This window comes from Phalangium opilio, unplaced genomic scaffold (genome assembly GCF_054372755.1).
Source record: "Phalangium opilio isolate 3A_F unplaced genomic scaffold, DU_Popi_V2 ptg000031l_1, whole genome shotgun sequence".
In the NCBI taxonomy this organism is placed as follows: domain Eukaryota; kingdom Metazoa; phylum Arthropoda; class Arachnida; order Opiliones; family Phalangiidae; genus Phalangium; species Phalangium opilio.
In genome coordinates this window covers 2379301-2402147 of record NW_028324158.1, presented here as the reverse complement: position 1 = coordinate 2402147, position 22847 = coordinate 2379301, and the positions used below count along the sequence as shown (strand labels likewise).

At 38.3% G+C, this 22847-nt stretch overlaps 2 long non-coding RNA genes across 2 annotated transcripts; both read left to right on the top strand.

Annotated features, from left to right (window-relative positions):
- Window positions 1–844: 844 nt before the first annotated feature.
- On the top strand, window positions 845–1556 carry LOC149687491 (uncharacterized). Its single transcript, XR_016383860.1, has 3 exons — window positions 845–1139; window positions 1231–1295; window positions 1408–1556. It is a non-coding gene; the product is annotated as an uncharacterized LOC149687491 (long non-coding RNA).
- A 455-nt stretch (window positions 1557–2011) lies between these two features.
- Window positions 2012–3667, top strand: LOC149687490 (uncharacterized). Its single transcript, XR_016383859.1, has 3 exons — window positions 2012–2139; window positions 2241–2720; window positions 2794–3667. It is a non-coding gene; the product is annotated as an uncharacterized LOC149687490 (long non-coding RNA).
- The last annotated feature ends 19180 nt before the right edge of the window (window positions 3668–22847 follow it).

The following is a 22847-nucleotide window of genomic DNA, read 5'->3' as shown; positions in this document are numbered from 1 at the left end:
ATTTTATTATATTGATAAAACACCTGATTTTTCTAGAAAATTATTAAAAGGACACCATATGCGGCATGAACAATTACATAATATTGTTAAACCATACATATATTAACTGAATACATTCCAACATGGTAATATTGGCATTAATACAAACACACTAACTGAAGTTATGTATTAGTAGCGATGTCCTTAACATATTAGAATTATGGTTCTATGTCGAATCTTTATTTATCTGTACAGTTATTATTTCGATTATTATCCGCTATCCTGTTTGAAAATGCCCTTTTCGGAGCAGTAATTGTAGTGTCTTCTAAATCCGCAATAAAATTCAAAAATTAAAAAAGAAAATAGGAAATATTCTGAAAATAATCTTGCTCGATCCAATTTTCTCGAAACTTAGGTTCCAATAAATCTTCGTATATTTATGTTTGATTCAAACGTACATGTACGTAAGAAATTTAAACAATATAAACCAGTACTTCCATTCTTAAATCAATACTGTATAGCAGAATATAAGTTTCCATCCAAGGTTATGTTATAATATCCAATCTCAGAAAAAAGGAAAGGTTTTTTTTTTTAATTTTCAATCCCAAGAGAAAATCCGCCCAGTTGTAAAATGAAAAATAAATTCGGTAGCGTTACAGAATGCTGTTTTCTTCCCCCCACCAAAGTTTTTTTTATTTCAGGTCTACTACGATTTCAATCAGAAGACGAGTCTGTCCCTTGGAAAGCTGTTCTGGCTGGCTGAGTACTAAGCAAAGGTCCGACGTCCGTTCAATCTACGACCAGTTTTCTTTTTCAACTGTTTTTTTTTATTTCTAACTTATAACTTGGCACAATATCGTAAGGGATGATCGGCCAAGCGTTCTCGAAGCGTCTCAACGCGTTTTGTCGTGTGTCAACAAGGAGTCACCATCCATTGGAGGAAACCGTTGGTCTGTTTCAAACTAAGAATGCAACGCTGCTCTTGCCGTGAAAGATATCACGATCGACTATCGATACAAATATGAAAGGTCAGAAGTAAATACGTGGAAGTTTAACGTTTCAGTAAAGTATCATATAGCGGTTCGTATGGCATCAGGATATTTCTAAGTAGAAATGTAAAGGAAAGTGGTACAAATTAGCACCACTGCCAATTGAAACAGGTGAATTGTCCAAATTCGGCCCGTAGGTGGCTAAAAGGAGAACGTTACTCTATGTAATTTACTTCCAGTAACAATTATCGTTGCATTGTAGGAAAGAGATGGTCAATAATATTTGTCAGTGCTATTTCTCATGGCAATAATCTACTATGGAAGAGGGTAGGGTTGCACGATTATTTTTGTCTATGGAACTGCGAGTTATCTTTGGGACTAAGTATGATTTTAGCTTGAGATATAGTGTGAATTTATAACAATTCATACTTATTGAAAGGGTTTGACGTTAACGTTGAAGAGAGCAAAAAAAAATGGAACTCACATTTCTTCTTCCTTTATATAAAGCGAGATAAGAGATTATTAGCACTTACATACATGTATGTCTAAAGTAATACGCTGTGCCTAGGCTACAATTTTATGATCGTTTGCCAGGTAAAAACAGAATCCCTATTGAATTTTTGATTGTTCCGTAACTGAAAATCTGGAAGTTAACCAATGTCATTCAGTATCTAGGCCTAAAATAATTTCACGAAACTGAGCCAAGTTCTGAGAAAGAAAACTCAAAAGATATCAAGGGCAAATATTTAATGGGGCATTTTTTTAACTAGATTAACGTTTTGGTGTCAGCTTCTACGAAATACCTGTGGTAAGTTCATTAACAATTATAAGTATTTACTTGAATTATAGTTGCATTTTCTATTTCTGAAGCATCAACAAATAAAGTTGTTGTGATGACAATATTGTGCTTAAACGCATAATAATGTTTTTACTATACTAATACTGATCTTTGTCTATTTCATACATACCACATTGTAATCATCAATGTAATACGTTTTTGATGGGAAATATAAAGTATCCTTATGATTAGTTTGATATTTAATGTGCAACAAGAACACAGTGAAGTAAAAAGGGCCTCAATGTATTTCATTTTACTTCAAATACGGTGCAATTGGAAATGAACGAGGCAACCTGTAAGGGACTCGCAAATAGTTCAAGTAAAAATATCAAGGTATAGGCCTAAACAAAAATCCCCAAAAAGGAAGAGAACATGGAGACAAAAAAACGATTTAGACGTTTTAAAATTCCTTCCAACTTCAATTCTGATGGCAGTATGCACATGCTTACAAGTAAGCACGAGTTCGTCTCGGAAGTCTTGAAATTGCCACTTCTAAAAGAAATGCACGCTTGGGATGATTTTACTTCCAAGACTTCTGTCATCATTATCAATGCCATGTGTATCGTCCAGGCCATGTGCAATTTGAAAGACATATCCACAGCACTTATATTTGCTGATAAGTTTGTGCAGAAAATCGGAGTCTACCCATTCAACAGAATACCATTGGAACGAATCCCACTCGTCCGAAAATTTCTAGCCAGTATTTTAAAATCTAGCCCAATGGCGGTTTTCTATTAAATGGGAATATTTTCCCATTCAATCGAATCCTATTGGAACGAATTCCCTTCAACCGAAAGTTCCAAGCTAGTATATTAGTTTATTTGATTTCGAAGTGGTCTGCGTCCCACCGTGGTCTAGTGGTAAAGCGTCGGATCGTCACGCAGAAAATCTTCGTTCGAATCTCCATCAGGAAGGTGAGTTTGCTAAAATCGAATTATAAGTATAATTCTGAATAATCGACAATAATCGATATTAATTTCCTTGCAGGTGCTGAATTTAGAAGGCGAATTTAAAATTCAGCAGTATTAAGGATTTCACAACGAGAAATATAGTATTGTTAGTAGTGATGCCACGAATATTCGGTTACTATTCGGTATTCGGCCTATTCGGCCATTTTTTTCGTATTCGGTATTCGGCCGAATATTTCGTAATATTCGGCCGAATACCGAATCTCCAATCATGAAGGAAAAAAACGGAAAAATTACTAAAAAATTATTTATTTCAATAACAATTTTTACTTTAATATTTATAATCTACCAGTGGTAAGTTGTGATGAATAAAAGAAAGCATATAGTGACACGATCTACTCGCAAATGAACCAAAAACCTAAAAACGCTATAGACGGGTCCTATAGTGTTAAAGAGAGCGCGTTGAAAAATCGTTACTTCCCCCTTTTCATTCCCTCCTTCCCGAGTATATCACCAACGTTGAAAGCTTCCGCGCAGGCGCGCTGTAGCAGAGGCGGTAGAGAGCGATCTAAACCATCGAAGAACTACACGAGTTCTTCCATTTCTAAACAGTGTATCCCTCTTTCTGCTTGCGCGCCAATATTGCGCAGAGCAGTAATCGCGTTACAGCTAGTGCCGAGAGGAGAGGAGAGTTTTCCCACGTGACCCTACATTTCGCGTAGCCGTCTGCCTATTCACCTCACCATTCCATACCCTTCTTCTTCCATGATGAGACCTGTCCCATTGCGGTCCGTGCGGGGATGTACGTATTTCGCGGAACGGGTTACAGCTCATAACCGGTTTCGCGCGAGTTGCACATATCTCACGCCCGAATATTCGGTGGCCGAATATTCGGTGATTCGGCCGAGAGCATGGCCGAATATTCGGTATTCGGTATTCGGCAAAATCAATATTCGCGGCATCACTAATTGTTAGGTTGAGTTACATATTGGATGTTTTTAGCTGGGGTATTTTATTTTGGTTTTTTAGGTTAGGTTTGGTTAAGTTAGGTTAGTAACATTTTATAAATCATTTAACAATGTTACGCCTTTTCCAAAATATTGATGTTTAGCTTCATTGACTTCTTAAATAATATGCCTTTTCCAAAACATTACTGTTATGCTAGGTTAGGTTAGTAATATTTTATAAATCATTTAACAATGTTACGCCTTTTCCAAAATATTGATGTTTAGCTTCTTTGACTTCTCAAATAATATGCCTTTTCCAAATCATGACTGTTATGTTAGGATAGTTTAGTAATATTTTATCAATCATTTAACAATGTTACGCCTTTTCCAAAATAATGATGTTTAGCTTCATTGACTTCTCAAATAATACCCCTTTTCCAAATCATTACTGTAATGTTAGGATAGGTTAGTAAACTTTTATAAATCATTTAACAATGTTACGCCTTTTCCAAAATATTGTTGTTTAGCTTCATTGACTTCTCAAATAATACCCCGTTTCCAAAATATTACTGTTATGTTAGGTTAGGTTAGTAATATTTTATAAATCATTTAACAATGTTACGCCTTTTCCAAAATATTGATGTTTAGTTTTATTGACTTCTCCAATAATATCCCTTTTCCAAAATATTACTGTTATGGTAGGTTAGGTTTGGTTAAGTTAGGTTAGTAATATTCTATAAATCATTTAACAATGTTACGCCTTTTCCAAAATATTGATGTTTAGGTTCATTGACTTCTCAAATAATATGCCTTTTCCAAAACAGTACTGTTATGTTAGGTTTGGTTTGGTTAGGAGGACGTATCCTCGTCTTTAAAGCGGTTATACACTTCAAGTAAGTGTATCCCTTATGGAATGAAAAAATAAATAAATAAAACCATCAAATTCTACTCTATTTGAGTTTTTTGGGTATGCAATGTTGGGTTAATTAGAATAGGAGACCTGGAAATTGGGTGAAATGGGGGGTAACTTTAATTAGTACCCAAAAAGTTATAAGTGTAATATGACCTTTAATTTTTCATATATTTACGTACAAAATATAAAAACATTAATTGGCTAAAACATTTTTATAAATACGGATGTTCTGTTGGGTTAATATAGGACAGTACTACCGAAAAACTTCAATTATATAATTTTATTTTAAATGTGCGATATAGACTTTTATCAGTTGTAATTTGAAAAATCACACGGTACATATAGAGGTTGATCAAGTGGTACCGAAGTGACTAGTAACAGTTCAAGAGAAAACGCAGACTATACAGAAAGAAATGGAATGTTTTGCTACAGTAAAGAAACCATGGTGGCACGGCCAAGGAGAGAAACCTCCTTTCAGATAAAGCTATATTTATTATTACGACGCTAGCGAACTGGTACGCCTCTTAATGGTTAATTATGATTATTATAATAATGTATATTATATAAATTGTTATTTACAAGCTACTGGAAAGGTATTTTGCCCACGATCAACAGCCAACCGATAAGATCTAATCATTTCGCATTGCAAAGTAAATTGCTTTAATTGACAGTTTCTTCGCAATGCGATGTCAACCCTTCTGTTATACTCGAGTCTTTCTTTATCTATAGACATGATCGGAAATTACATACAGAGAAACCAACACACGGGGGCACGGCAGCCAAGGAGCAACGCCAGACGGAGTCCGAGTACACTAGACGTGGTGGCTAGCCAACTTCCATTGCTTCTAAAGGTACTTCTTGGCAAGAGAGAGAATACTCCAATGGCAGCCTCGCCCCGTTTTGATGGTTTCTCTTTTTGTATTTTCCGAAATTGTGTTTGAAGCTGGTTGCGGATCTTTTCTTAACACGTTTCTTGCCTCGCTTGTTTCCTTTCGTTCGCGTGGTTATTACATAACCGCATGGAGTAAAAATTTAAAATACTATGTGAAATGAAGTTAAAGTTAGCTAAGTACGAATTGAGATCGAACACGTTCACCATTTACCAAAAAAATCATTATCATATTGACGTATTTAATATTAAATGGATATTTGGTTTTGTCGAACTACGTAAGGTTTTTGCTTGCACACGTTAAAAATGACCAGAAACAGAATCATAATGTTAAAAGAAAAGTACACTAAAATTGGAAATAACATCGAGCGTAATGTGCGTTGTACTTTGTTGTGAACACTAGGCTTCTCCCAAAAAGATTTGTAAGCGTTACTACTTCGAAAAAGTAGTAACGAAACGGGTCTGATTCGAATATTTCGCCAAATCTAAAAATATAGAACCATTTATTATTCCAAGATGTAGTTTAAAAGAGGACAAATAAAAATTAAATTTTTTGTAAGCCAAACACGCAGCCTTACGTTAAATATATATTTGTAACTGATATGATACGGAGAGCAAGCCAGGTCATGTTTTGCATAACTTTATTCTTTAGCAGTGCTAGATACATACTTAAGCCTGGAGCTTCATTGTCGGAGATTATATACAAACGTTAGGTTATAAGGCTATAGGGGTGAAAATAAATTTTGGGTTTACATGTTTTAAAACTTGTTAAATTTTAAATTAAAATTTAAACGAACAAAATCTTTAAAATAATCTTAGTAGCGAAGAGTTCTTTCTATGTCGGGGTATCGTGCGGGGGGTTGCGCATTCCGCTTTGGTCGGGTTGTTTCTTGCCTTGTCGAATTCGGGAATGGTGGTCTTGTGTCTGGAAACGGTGATGGAGGAATCTGATGTTGACTTGATGGCGATGGTGGCCTTGAGTTTAGGAACGGAGATGGAGGGGTGTTGATTTGCCTTGGCATCGACGGTGAACCTGACGTGATATTTGGAACCATTGCGGGGAGGGCTGGTGGAGGCGTTTGATGGAGTGCTCTAGGTGCGATTTGTGATTTGTCCAGCCTTGTTGTCGTGGCACGGGGATGATGCGGACTTGTGTCCCTGGGCGCTGGTGGAGGGATTTGGTTGGCGTGACTTATGGGATTTCTCGCTTCGCTGAGGTTCTGCCCTGGGCGTTTCTGTTGTTCTGGTTGGTACTCGGGTCGCAGATGGTGACGGGTTCTCCGGAGAGTCTGGTTGGTCTCTGTTCGGATTATGAATGATTGTGGTTCTGGCGCTCTGGAGATTATGGTTGCCTTTCCCCACTGCCGGGGGCCTATATAGTTGTAAACGTTTGTTCCAGGAGCTAGGTCTAGTGGCTTTGGCATTCTCGCTGTTCGCTGATTTTGGATCATTGCGTTTTTCCGCTCTTGTGGCTGGTCTTGAACGTGTTTTATTGGGAAATGCGGGAGAAGGGTTCGTGTTGATGTCGTTAAGGGTGTGCGGATTCTCCGACCCATGAGCATTTCCGCCGGCGATGGTAGGTCTCCCTTGGGCGTTGATCGGTACTCCATGAGGATTTGGTTCATGTCCTTCCCGTCTTGTTGCGCCTTGTGAAGCATGTTTTTGACTGTTTGAATGGTTCGCTCCGCTAGTCCGTTTGATTGCGGATAGTGGGGGCTGGACGTCGTGTGGTTTACTCCCCATTGTTGTAGAAAGTCGCGGAAGTTGCTGGAATTGTATGGCGGTCCATTGTCTGATACTAGGGTCTGTGGTGCTCCATGTCTAGCGAAGTGAGGGTTCAAGAAGTTGATGATTGCTTCGGCGTTCGTTGATTTCAATTCTTGCACCTCCGCGAACTTTGAGAAGTAATCGACTAGCAGGATCATTTTCTTGTCGTTTACTTGAAAGATATCGGTTGCTACTGTTTGCCACGGACGTTGCGGTGGCGTGTAGGGGTGGATTGGGATTGGTATGTTCGCTCGACTTTGCCTGTGACATGTGTCGCAGCTCTTGACGCGATCCGTTATGTCTCGTGTCATCTGTGGCCAATAGACGTGGAGCCGGGCCCTTGCCAGACAAGCAGCTATGCCTTGGTGTGCCGCATGAATGTCTCGTAGTAGTTCCGGGCGTTGACCGACTGGGATGTATAGCCGGTCTCCGCGGAAAATGAGTCCATCGTCTTCGTGGAATTCTTTCTGGATTCCCAAGAATGGTTTAAGGGATGGGTGAAGTCTGTTGGAAGTTGATGGACATCCTTTTCGTATGTGCGTCAGGAGCGCTTGTGACGTTACGTCGTTTATCATAGCGCTTTTGATTTTGGCTACCTTGTTTTCTGGCAGAGCTGTTGTCGTAGAGTGCAGCGTTACGCATTTGCCTTCAAGATACGCGGTGTCTATGTCCTCCTCTCTATGCCAGACAAGGCATAGCTGCCAACCAGACTCTCCGGAGAACCCGTCACCATCTGCGACCCGAGTACCAACCAGAACAACAGAAACGCCCAGGGCAGAACCTCAGCGAAGCGAGAAATCCCATAAGTCACGCCAACCAAATCCCTCCACCAGCGCCCAGGGACACAAGTCCGCATCATCCCCGTGCCACGACAACAAGGCTGGACAAATCACAAATCGCACCTAGAGCACTCCATCAAACGCCTCCACCAGCCCTCCCCGCAATGGTTCCAAATATCACGTCAGGTTCACCGTCGATGCCAAGGCAAATCAACACCCCTCCATCTCCGTTCCTAAACTCAAGGCCACCATCGCCATCAAGTCAACATCAGATTCCTCCATCACCGTTTCCAGACACAAGACCACCATTCCCGAACTCGACAAGGCAAGAAACAACCCGATCAAAGCGGAATGCGCAACCCCCCGCACGATACCCCGACATAGAAAGAACTCTTCGCTACTAAGATTATTTTAAAGATTTTGTTCGTTTAAATTTTAATTTAAAATTTAACAAGTTTTAAAACATGTAAACCCAAAATTTATTTTCACCCCTATAGCCTTATAACCTAACGTTTGTATATAATCTCCGACAATGAAGCTCCAGGCTTAAGTATGTATCTAGCACTGCTAAAGAATAAAGTTATGCAAAACATGACCTGGCTTGCTCTCCGTATCATATCAGTTACAAATATATATTTAACGTAAGGCTGCGTGTTTGGCTTACAAAAAATTTAATTTTTATTTGTCCTCTTTTAAACTACATCTTGGAATAATAAATGGTTCTATATTTTTAGATTTGGCGAAATATTCGAATCAGACCCGTTTCGTTACTACTTTTTCGAAGTAGTAACGCTTACAAATCTTTTTGGGAGAAGCCTAGTATTCACAACAAAGTACAACTCACATTACGCTCGATGTTATTTCCAATTTTAGTGTACTTTTCTTTTAACATTATGATTCTGATTCTGGTCATTTTTGACGTGTGCAAGCAAAAACCTTACGTAGTTCGACAAAACCAAATATCCATTTAATATTAAATACGTCAATATGATAATGATTTTTTTGGTAAATGGTGAACGTGTTCGATCTCAATTCGTACTTAGCTAACTTTAACTTCATTTCACAGAGTATTTTAAATTTTTACTCCATGCGGTTATGTAATAACCACGCGCACGAAAGGAAACAAGCGAGGCAAGAAACGTGTTAAGAAAAGATCCGTAACCAGCTTCAAACACTTATTGACAAATTCGGAAAATACAAAAAGAGAAACCATCAAAACGGGGCGAGGCTGCCATTGGAGTATTCTCTCTCTTGCCAAGAAGTACCTTTAGAAGCAATGGAAGTTGGCTAGCCAGCACGTCTAGTGTACTCGGACTCCGTCTGGCGTTGCTCCTTGGCTGCCGTGCCCCCGTGTGTTGGTTTCTCTGTATGTAATTTCCGATCATGTCTATAGATAAAGAAAGACTCGAGTATAACAGAAAGGTTGACATCGCATTGCGAAGAAACTGTCAATTAAAGCAATTTACTTTGCAATGCGAAATAATTAGATCTTATCGGTTGGCTGTTGATCGTGGGCAAAATACCTTTCCAGTAGCTTGTAAATAACAATTTATATAATATACATTATTATAAAAATCATAATTAACCATTAAGAGGCGTACCAGTTCGCTAGCGTCGTAATAATAAATATAGCTTTATCTGAAAGGAGGTTTCTCTCCTTGGCCGTGCCACCATGGTTTCTTTACTGTAGCAAAACATTCCATTTCTTTCTGTATAGTCTGCGTTTTCTCTTGAACTGTTACTAGTCACTTCGGTACCACTTGATCAACCTCTATATGTACCGTGTGATTTTTCAAATTACAACTGATAAAAGTCTATATCGCACATTTAAAATAAAATTATATAATTGAAGTTTTTCGGTAGTACTGTCCTATATTAACCCAACAGAACATCCGTATTTGTATCTTCACGGCTCTTATAGAGTAAGCACACGTATCTTTCCATTTGCTTATGAATATCGTCTGAAACATGCTCTGAGGTTGTTCCAAGTAACGAGAAAACATTCAAGATGTTTTCGTCGCTGGCAAGAAAAGCCTTGAAGTTTAATTTTGTTCCTTTTGTTGCAAAACACCCTGTGTTATCGCATCCTTTAAAGACGTACCAGCCAATTAACGCCTTGGATTGATTAGGTCCAAGTCGATAATATATATCACCAAAAGTAATATAAGAAACCTCCCTTCGGGAGGAAAGTATACAAAGGCGAATTTTTCCCGATACATTTTCGAAACCCTTTTATGCGCTACAGCTAATTTAATTATGGTGTCATTCTTAAAACACTCGAATTACAACTTTTAATCGATGGACTGGATGACAAAATTTCATAGAACATTATCGACTCAAAATTGCCTGTAGAACTCAACCCACTGTACTTTGGCCATACCATTCCTTTTGGAACATGCAGAAGCAGGAATGAAAAAGAGGTCTTATTTAGCGCGCCACATATTTCACGACCTGTTTAGTAAAGTCAAAAGTAATATAAGAAACCTCCCTACGGGAGGAAAGTGTACAAAGGCGAACTTTTGCCGATACATCCTCGTACCGCGAATGTCCCCGCGCACTTATACAGCCGTGAACAAAGTTTAAAAAATAGGGCCGCGCCGCGTAGAGCGTAGGAATACATTCTCTGATCTCGCGATTGCGTCGGCTGCTTAAGTTAAGTCAATTTCACAGACTCATTGTGATTTTAAACTTTTCCAATGAAATAATTCATGCATCATTTTTAGATTTTGATGATAATCAATCATTCCTAAACAGGCAGTGACTCGATTATCGGATTTTCATAGGTCTTTGCATAAAATTTGAATTAAACCCTTACCTTACCAAGGTATATGACTAACACTATACATAGATAGATTTTAAAATGGTGTTATTATCTATCTCGAAATTTTTTTCTTGTATTCATAATCTTCATCTTCTTCTTGGCTTCACAAAAAACTAGATTTTCGTTTCGAAATAACCGTATGTGAATATTTATTAGCAAAATCAGGAATCTTCTATTTCTTTACGACAGACGTCTAAGCAGACTACGCTAGTTTGAAGAGTTTTTTCCTCTTTCCCAATTCCAACGACCATATCAAAGTACTAAGATCTGCCGTACCTTGTCCGTGAGCAATAGTGTCTGAATATGGTATTTGGCGGTTCGAGGATGTCTCGCGTGTTTTAACGTTATGCCTATGGCGCCTTGTATACTTCCCTCCCGTAGGGAGGTTTCTTATATTACTTCTGATATCACTTATTTTAAATGACTCCTTATTTCTAATCTAAGGTTTCCCACAGTTCGGTTCAAATCGGTTTGGGACTAAAACTGAAACTGAACTGAAACTTTTCAGTTAGGATTTTCAAAAACTGAAACTGAACTGAAATTATCAGTTCGGTTCAGCCAAGAAACCGAACTGATCAGTTCAGTTTTCAGTTATAACTGAACTGAACCGAAAACCCCAGATTGTAACTATTAACCGCTAACTTTTTCTACTACTACTAAATATTTTGGAATCGTTAAGTGTCATACCTTAAGAGTCATGTTTATTTCACAAACTACTAATTATGAACATTGAACAATTTAACTTTGACTAATTATCTAATTATGATACCCTTTTTCTAATGGCGTTAATTTAAATAAGAACTGCTACTTCATGGAGTAGCATTTCTTTTTGAAATTAACAACATTAGAAATATTAAAATACCATGGATCAGAAATTCAATATCTACGATATGATACCCTTTTTAGTTACTAATTATTGGTATTCTTTTAGCCTGTGTCTCTCTGCAGAGGGTCCCAGCTAATCACGGGACTTTAATTAATAGCTTATTTCTATGCATAATTAAATATACGCGACATAAATGATGAAATATACGCGACTCTAATAAGGTAACTTTACGCGACACATCCCCCAAAATATCATACAGCATTCAATACTAAACGATGCCTGTTTTCTATTTTTCTACTTATGTTTGCGGGAACGTATTGGTATCGTTTCTCGTGATAGATCGAAAGAGTACTTAACTAACTCTTCAGTCAGTAGCGTCGCTAGGGTTTGAAATTTGGGGGGGCTAAATCTGGGCAAGTTATTATAAGAACTTAATATAAACAAGATGGCCCAATGGCTGGGACTTAATAGTAGCCACATCGTTATCTATTTAATTTGCACATAAATAAAAAGAAAAAAATTCAAAGACCCTAAACAAAAAATCAGAAGTGTCCGACCCCACAATGGTAGCGTATCTTACTGCTGCACCAGCCAGTCGGATTCAATTCCCGGGTGCGGTGTGAAAATTTTTTTAATTGAACTATTGGATCCATTTAAGTTAAACCTGACGATAACGAAAGCGAAAACCCCGGCCAGTACTACTACGGCTCGGGTCAAACTAAGAGCCTATCGTATACTACGATGTGGCTAAAAATCGCATAATGGGTTCTTTGGAAAATGTGTAGACCTTAAAAACTATCCGTAAATTTGTGTCAACATGAAATTTTTCGAATTTTAAAGATGTACAACCTTTTATTGATAAGGACTACGGAACCGATTATGAAGGATTTATTTTTAGTTTTGGTTAGCTTTTAGTCCACACTATTGGGACTCCCTTCGAAAGAACATGAAACATTTTACTTGTCTCCATCTGTTTTTTTCTTCAAAATTTTACTGTTTCATATTGAAAAATTTTTATATATTGCTACAGAATTTTAGGTTGCTAACAGCAATTTTTTGGTAGGGTTTACGGATTATTTTGGGGGGGGGGCTAAGTTTGGAATTTGGGGGGGGCTATAGCCCCCCAAGAATGGCCTAGCGACACCACTGTCTTCAGTTCAGTTTTTATCAGTTCAGTTTAAGAAATAAACCGAACCGAACTGAAAACTGATCAGTTTGGATATGTGCAAACTGAAACTGAACTGAAGCAATCAAATCAGTTTAGTCCCTAAACTGAAACCGAAAATAACTGAACTGAACTGAAAACTGAACTGTTTGAACTGAACTGTGGGAAACCTTATTCTAATCATTGTCGTCTTGGTGGGTATTTGTTCGTAGAATCCAGTTAATAACACCAGAACATCGGTGTCTAGCGAGTGTATATCCAACTTGGTTTGTTTATTTTTCTTTGCAACATCTAAAGCGTGAAGAATTATTTGTTGGTCCGCTTCTTCTAAGCAATGCCCGCCGTGTTGCATTTCTTCCGTTTTGAAGGCTTCATTCAATGGACGATTCGCCGATAGAATATTTTGATATGAAATTATTAAAGTTTTCGTGCTCTCTTTAAAGTGACTCATTAGTTTTTTAGATAGATAAGTAGTTAGCTCTGATTTAGTTTTAGGATGCAAGAGAAAGTTTTTTACGTTGACTATCTTGGTGTTATCGTTCACATGGTAATGTACGGAAATGTTTTTCCGACTCTCTTAGTACGTGTTGCGGCTTTGAAAGATCCTTCGATATACTGATCAAATAGTACTCTAACCTCGTTGAATCTTGAAGACAGCGATTCGATTTTCCGCACAAACTTATCAGCAAATATAAGTGCTGTGGATATGTCTTTCAAATTGCACATGGCCTGGACGATACACATGGCATTGATAATGATGACAGAAGTCTTGGTAATTTCAAGACTTCCGAGACGAACTCGTGCTTACTTGTAAGCATGTGCATACTGCCATCAGAATTGAAGTTGGAAGGAATTTTAAAACGTCTAAATCATTTTTTGTCTCCATGTTCTCTTCATTTTTTGGGATTTTTGTTTAGGCCTATACCTTGATATTTTTACTTGAACTATTTGCGAGTCCCTTACAGGTTGCCTCGTTCATTTCCAATTGCACCGTATTTGAGCGAGGTCGAACTTGGGGAGCGCGAGTTCGCGGACTGACGCCACGGTTAGAGTGGGCGGTAGGTTCGATCTTCTGACACCATGATATGATACGGAGAGCAAGCTAGGTCAGGTTTTACACAACTTTATTCTTGAGCAGTTCTATATACATACTGAAGCGTGGAGCTTCATTGTCGGAGATTATATACAACCCTTATCTTATCAGGCCTATTCTTAACTGTTTATGTTTTATCTAACTTGGCCTATTATTGACCTAATGTATATCAGTAACTTCGAGAAACTCATATCAGAGAGAGTCTTAGCTCCCACAGTGTTAGAAAGGGGACCGCTTAAGATAATGGAGTAACATTTGCTCGCTTTTATCACTTGGGCCGTTGATATATAATATCACTATATGCGATTGGCTTTTCTCATTGAACGCAACCAAAACATCACTAAAATCAGTATAAATTTTGATATGCCAAGTTGGTAGTACTTTCCGTAGTCTCTGATTCTTAACCCTTTTTTCTAGCAGACAAACCCTAATTTAAAACATGGTTTCTAGTTTTTCAAAACGCGAAGTGACCTTCTAAATTTTCTAAAATGACCTTCTGAGAGTTGCGCTTATGAAATCTTCGTTCGGTTGTAGCATGAGTTTATTATGTAATTACATATAAATACCTCAAAGTCAGAATTTCCAAATGAGGAGACGAAATGTTTTCGTTTACGAAATGCCGCGCAGAAATGGTAATTATTGGATTTTGAGAAAAATACAAGTTAATAGCTCCTTTTTTCAACTCCAGTCAAAGGAACGTCAAGGAAAAGTTCCAGTATACTATCGAGGAGAAAAGCAACCTTTCCCTTTGATATATCATAATAGAGTTGTGAGGCGTAAGATTCATCTAAACCAATGTATATTCTGTCATTCTTCCAAACCCTGTTTAAACCGTCATTGAGTAAATTTCATCTGCCTGAAAAATTTAGAGAAAAAATGAACATATCCACTTTAGATTGACGAAAAATGAAACAGTTACTCAAACTTTTGTTAAAAGAAGTTTTGGTACAGAAAAACCACGAAACAATCATTCCTGGGCATGGTTCCTTCTTGAATGCTTTGTGGCTGCTCTGTACTTAGTTCCATTTATTCGGAAGATTGTCATCCCATAATCAACCACAAAAAAACTAGTACTTTCATACAGCTGCGCTGCCAGATATCCAGTGGCGATAGCTGTGCAAAAGCAGCGTATGTGGTTTCGTGCACTGAACGCATTGCCACTCTTTAGTGTTAGGGCTACTCATGCACTATTTCCCATCGTCAGCAGTTAACTTACCAGTAGCCGTTTCTGGTATAGTTTCTTAGATCGGATTAAAAAACTAGTTCCTCTTCCATATTATTTCAAGGAATTGCGACATTGTTTTAAAATTATCTCAAATTTAAAGAAAATCTTACTTTTTTGAGAGTCAAAACTCTTCTGATTCCAAAAATATGCTCGATCAATATTTAAATATGAGGGAAAACACACAAAAAACACTTGAAATTTGGGGGGCAAAAGCAAACTTGCGGAGAAGATTTATGGCGGGTTTTTCTCTTTGATACGTCACTCACGGCATCTCGCGGAAAAGCCAAGCGCGAGCCAACTATTCCCGAGTCTATTAATGCCGCGCGAATCTGAATAAAATAGGCTTAACTCGGCGACAGTAAAAGGGTTACCGGCGTCACGTGAGCGACATCTAAAGAGAAAATTTCTCCTTACTACGTCATCAAACGAAACAAAATTTTAACTAGGCTTTTCCAAACAATACTTTCACGAAACCAAATAAAGAAGTAAACATATCATAATAAACTATATTTTTCAAGGATTTTTTTCGCATTTTAAGTTCGTGGATGGCGAAAATTATGTCACTAACACTTTAAAGAAGTGAAAGATTTACCAATTTTTTGAGGTAATTGTCTTCCATAGAATCTTTGTGCAGTTTCAATGTAATCGGGAAGGTCGGATAACTGGTCGACTTTTAGATAATTGAACGAGGATGTTTCCGCGTGGTAATAACTCATGATATTCCACAAGAGCAACGTTTGCGAAGACAACCATAATGGAAACAAAATCCTAGAAGCTAGGCCATTCGTGAATTTTTGCGGGATCGCTTTTTTTAAGTAGTCAAGAAAAAGTAAATTGTTTTTTGTTATTGGGAAAGTTATTACGCTCAAAATTTACATTTACAGCAAGAGAGGACTCACGTTTCATGATTTAAGGTGAGTTGATAATAAGGAAGTGGCGGAATGTTCTGATCACTAGTGTTTTCCATGACTGACAAGGATTAAATGTTAAAGTATCTTTCGTTTTCAATTCAATACTTCTACGCCTCCTTCTCTTTCTTTTGGCGATAGTCAAAATCACTTCACTCATAAGCAAAACCAGCACACTGGATACCATCAAACTGAGAAATACCTATATAAATTTTAATTAAATGAGCATCTACCGACAGATATTGAAGAACAGAAAATGAATCATTTTATATTGGTATACGTAATTTTAAAAATTTTAAAAACATTTGAACACTTGGTGTTAAGCTCTGATTACTTCAAGCGCAAAATCTAAGAGATATGAAATTTTACCGCGGTATCGAATGGGAGAATTTGCATTTGGCGTGAGCCTTGGACTAGAAGAGGAGACCCGGTGACAATGTAGGTTGATTTGTACAAAACAGTAATGCAAAATTTGAAAGATTTTGATAAAAATTTAGAGTTCATTTCTTGACCCAATATAATAATGTCAGAAGCCTAATAATGGATTCACTTGATAAGAATATGCGTAATTATTAAGATTAACAATTAGAAGATTCTTACATTGTCAGTTCCGAAGGTATCAAACTTAGAGCTGAAATAATAATAAAGAACTTGACTAGTTGTTGTAAAAATTCACTAATCCATAATTAAAGCTATCTCATGTTTAACCATTTACCAAGAAAGTCTCTTGTTTCTTCGATTGGGTGTTGTTATAATAGACTTATAATAGACTTCATAAAAAAGCAACTAGACTAGATAAGAACACGATAGAACAAAGGTCATGTTAAAGATGTTATATAAACAGACGTAGGTGTAATCTCACCAGTTAGTGTTAGTATGTAGATCGAGACTAAAGTTGACTCAATAAACTATGTCGTTAGAAAGTTCGTACTTGTGCACCTTCGCAACACCCTATGGAAGATACCGCTTTGTCCGTCTCGCCCTAGGAATATGTACGTCCTCTTCAATATTCCAACGGATCATGCACAGCATATTTCCGCCGGCGAAATTCCCCACAACACATATCTCAACAGATGATTTCCTTTTGGCCACCACGAAGCACCTCCACAACAGGACTCTAGTTACAATACTAGACCTAGCACGCCACAATGGACTCACATTCAGCTCAACAAAAATGCAACTCGCGGTCTGCAAGATCACATATTTAGGCTTGACAATCACACCAAACGGTTTGGAAATAGCTCCAACGAAAATCCAAGCAATCCAAGCAATCCCAGCACCCCAGGATCGACAGGCCCTCCAGCGTTTCTTGGGCATGGTGAATTTTCTGGCTAAGTTCGTCCCTCAGCACTCGACAGAAACAAGCCCACTACGTGCCTTGCTTAAAAAGACGGCATCATTCACTTGGGACGCAAACTCACAAGACACATTCAACAGCCTCAAACGTCTCATTACAACAGCACCGGTCCTAGCCTTCTTAAACCCGAAGACACCATCCACGATCTCAGTAGATAGTAGCAAGATTGGCGTAGGTGCTGTACTAATGCAAGAAAACAAGCCGGTTGAGTACGCCTCGACCTCATTCACGGATACACAACAAAATTACGCTCCAATAGAGAGAGAACTCCTCGGAATCTTATACGCGTGTGAAAGATTCCATTACTATGTGATCGGGACGAAATTTACCGTGGAAACCGACCATCGCCCGCTGGTAGCCGTAGTACAGAAACCTCTCCACTTATTGTCGCCATGACTTCAGCGTCTCGTATTGAAGCTCACAAGATATAACATACAAGTAAAATACGTCCCCGGATCTTTGCTGTATGTCGCAGATACGCTATCACGAGCCCCACGTCGAGAGAAGGACATTAATACAACGTACTTAGAAGGGCCTTCCGTAATGGTACATGCGATAGAGACAGTACTTCCTGAGGACAAAGCGAAGGCAATCCGAAACGCAATTTCCACGGATACAATCTCGCAAACCTTACTTCTATATATCCGTCAAGGTTGGCCAGCAAAAATTGACAAGTTGCATCCGCCGCTCCGAACGTTTTGGGTAATTCAAGAAGAGCTACATGAGAGCGATGGCCTGATATTTCGGGGTGAACGACTATACATCCCAACATGCCAGCGCACCAATACTCTCCGCAAGATCCACAAAGCTCACCAAGGCATAACAGCATGTCTGGCGAAGGCTCGAATACATGTTTTTTGGCCAGGGATGTCCCAGGATATAACCACTTACATCAAGCAATGCGACACGTGTCAAAGAAGAGAGCGAGCCAACATTCCGATGCCATTAAACCCACATCCAATACCACAACGGCCATGGGAGGTGGTGGCGACCGATATCTTCCAAATAGGCGATAAAAAGATGATCGTGCTCGTGGACTACTTCTCGAAGTTTGTCGAAGCCCAAGAAATGAAGTTAACCAACGCTGAAGCGGTCATAAAATTCTTAAATCCACATTTCGCCCGACACGGTGCCCCACAAAAACTCGTCTCGGACAACGCCCCCCCCTATAACAGCAACTACTTTGGACACTTCTTGCAGCAGTGGGGTGTGAAGCACGTGACCTCCAGTCCCCACTACCCCCAATCGAATGGCATGGCTGAGAGGACGATCCAGACGTTAAAAAACATGCTACTAAAAGCGCAAGACGATGGCAAAGATACACAGCAGATACTGATGGAATACCGGTCAACCCCCATAGGGGACTTACCATCACCAGCAGAAATGCTTATGGGTCGCCGGATAAGAACACCGTTAACGACTACTACAGAAGCTCTACGTCCCCAGTTTCCTACCAAGCATATTCAAACCACACTACAAATCCGCCAAAGAAGAATGACCGACGCTCAGCGAATCGCACGAGAACCACAGGCGGTAACCCTAGATCCCGGCACAACGGTATACCATTACATCGGACCGCGGCAATGGGGAAAAGCTACAGTAATATCCAGCGCCCCAGAACCGCACTCGTACATTATCCGGACAGAGAACAATCAAACCCTACGTCGCACGCGCCACCATCTACGCCCAGCAGTTTTCCCGGAATCAACGACACAGCAAACACCGCGGGATAGATCATCGATCAGACCACAACCGGATGTCGCAAGAAGACCCAGTCAGAGAACACAAGACGAAGGAATCCAGCAAGCCACAACAACATATCATCGGAAGGCGCATCCAAAGCCCGCAACACAGCAAGACGAGCAGCCAACAAGCAGAAGCGAACGACATCAACAAGATCAACCGATATCTAAGACACTACCAGAGGCCACAACAGACGAACAACGAATCTCTCAACAAATACTTTCATCACCATTTCCGAGCGACATCCCGCCGTTCCCAAGCTCGTCAAACCAGCAACAGAACACAAGGCCTAGACGAACTACTCAACCACCAAGATACTATCAAGCGGGATTCAATTAACAATTAACGTTAATTTTTAGCATTGTAAATAGCAAAAAAAATTTTTAACCTTGAACCTAAAAAAAAAAATTTGACGAAATGAAAGATGTTATAATAGACTTATAATAGACTTCATAAAAAAGCAACTAGACTAGATAAGAACACGATAGAACAAAGGCCATGTTAAAGATGTTATATAAACAGACGTAGGTGTAATCTCACCAGTTAGTGTTAGTATGTAGATCGAGACTAAAGTTGACTCAATAAACTATGTCGTTATAAAGTGCTGCCTTTGACTTAACTCCGTACCGTAATAGGTGTATTAACTTTTTAATTGGAAACCCTATCTGAAATTTTACCCGCTTCTTAGAAAGATAAAAAACAAAAGAAAAACACACACACATCCGCAATTTTCCGAGCAGAAAAACTTCGAATTTTGCCTGGTGATTTCCATCATGGTATTGAGAATATTCTCACATCCTGTTCACCACAGGGCAAGCCGCAATAGGCGAAATTTTGGTTCTCGGAAAATAGCTCGAAGTCTTCCCCACACGTATGCTGCATCTCTTCTGGTTTGTTGTTTCCTTCCTTAGGTTTTTTAATATGAACAATATAACTTACTGAATGTACCCCAATTTTCAGAGCCATTGAAGTCGCTTATTTAAATATCGTTGAAAGATGAATAACGGAAAGTCGAAACCTTCCAAATGAAGACCTAATACTATTTGACAAATATTGTAATAAAGGTTTCCTTTCGTGCATTTAATTTAGTTATCAGGAGCTTTAATTATATTGTTCCTAATATTTCACCCATGAGGGAATATTATTAAACGAGAAAACGCAAACATATTTTCCTGTATTTTGTAAACCATGACGACGAAACAACTATTTTGTATTGTATCTACAGCATTAGAGTGGACAGATGAACGGTCTGACAGCTACAACCATTTTTAGGGTTTCAGCACAGACAATCATAAGTTAACAAAAAATGGTTAAATAAGTTGCAAATATTGTACCCGCTGCGACTTACATCTTCCATGCCTTGTAAACCGTAAGTATCTGCGAAATGCTGAAAACACTTGCAAATAAACGAAATAAATTCAGTTATTAGGATTTTACTCTTATCCCGTTGTTACCTATTGTACCAAGCTAAGTTTTCAATAGCTGGGTACTGTTCCTAATTCGACACGATTCTGTTTTTGATAACCACGGAGAAATCTATGCATTTGAGAGAAATTATTGGGCTTGTCAAAGTAGTACTTTATTGATTTAGGCCAAAGTGGTTAAGAAAACTATGCCGTTGCAGTAAACAAGTTTAGAGTTGACCTCGAAGAAAAGAAAAACACCTGAATGCTGGTTATCAAAAAGGACAAAAATAGGCTTTTGGAGTAAGGCCGAAGAAACGGGGAAGAAAACAAACAGATTAACACGAGGCTTAAGAGGAGGAAGTTGAAAACGCCAGAGCGACCAAAGGAAACGTGAACCGAAGGGTAAATCTACACCATAAGGCCCGATATTCTAAAGAATAGAGTATTTTCCAATTAGGTTTTAGGATAATAATTAAATTCGCGGTAAAGTCTATTTTATAATTGAGCATTTTATTTATTTTGTCGCTTAAACGTCTATTTTGTTTAAAGTGGGCATGCTATTTGTTTTGTCGCGGTAAGACTTAATCCCGGAATATTAAAGGAAGCTCATTTGGCAATCAAAATTTGGAATATTTATATGGATTTTTAAACCTACAATAATAATTCCCTTAGACTATTGACCTGCTTTTACTTTTTACTTAACCTCAAGCCAAAATATTGAACTCCAATAATAATTAAGTAGCCAACCAGCCCACACCACAACAAACAAAAATTAAAACTGAAACAATAATCAACAGTAATTTGTTTGTTATATCAAGATATCTGTAGAAAATAATCCCACGATTACTTAATGTATAACCCAAAATTAGTCCCTGAATCTATTTAAGTTGAAACGGTTAAAATCCGAAGCAATGAGTCTGTTGAATTTATTGGCAGTTATTCCCTTTATGACAGAACTGTTTGCGATTAAAATGTTTGTAACGCTTAGTTACTCCACGTTGGCAAAATTTTACGCGTGGCAAAGGGTTTCTTAATCGATATGCACTCCAAAGCTGCGTTAAAACGGTCAGTGTAGCAATTTTCGAGGGTCAATTGCTAGTGAATTTTTCTTCCTTTGGAAAACTGAGCTTCTCAACCAATATGATTATAGGCAAAGTACCCACATTTGTATTGAAAATTCTCCTATGCTCGATAATTGATTAACACAAACAAACTGATAACAAGATAGATCCTCAAGTTTCAACACCATAAGCTGCTAGTCTTCATTCGCAAATAACAAAGGAGTCACATCCCATTGATGGATATTTACCTTGTATGGGTGTGAGTGTATAACTTGCATCCTATTGTAGTGAACACAGTGTAAGATTTTTACCTCTCCGAGTGAGGATGACGTCACGGAGAGGTGATACACTGGACATGTCAGTGTGTGTGTCTTTCACCGCGTTCGCTGTTGGCAAACTGGAGAAAACATGTTTGACAAATATATGTATACCGCGTTCGCAGTTTACAGAAATCATATTTAGGGTTGAGATGTTCGCGGCGACCGGCTAGGGTTACGAGAAACGTCTAGCCACCCAGAGGCCGGGCTTCCACCAAATTTTCCCGCAATTGCGCTATTTCTTGTCAATAAATGTAAATCAATCGCCTTATATATCTTAAATTTACTAAAATTACTAAAGAGGAATACGCTAGAATTCAAACGTCACCAATAGCTATGTTTAAAATGATTTTAGGAATAACGTTTCATAAAACGACTTAACTAGAATGGGAAATTACTGACAATTAAAATAATTAAAGGGTATGAGAAGCTTCGTTTGAAAAACCTCTGATTTATATAACAAAAGATAGAATTAATTTCTGTGAATTCAAAAATATCAAGCTTTTAATTCTCCGATTTCTGGTTATTTGGCAATATGCATTTGAAAATGCTTCATTTGAAATTATTTGAAACGAGGGGTAGGACGTTTGTCAAAATCCCGTACACTTCGTTTGAAATCTGTTTAAAATCTCTCTCGAAAATCTCGAAAATCTCAAAATCCCGAAATCTCACGACAAAATCTAAAAATCTTAAAATCTCACGTCAAAATCTGAAAATTTTAAAATCTCACGTCAAAATCTAGAAATCCCAAAATCCCTACCTTAAAATCTGAAAATCCCGAAATCCCTATTTTAAAATCTGAAAATTCCGAAATCTTCACCTAAAATCCCGAAATCTTCACCTAAAATCCCGAAATCTCACATTAAAATCTAGAAATCCCGAAATCTCATCCTAAAATATCAAAATCAGAAAATCT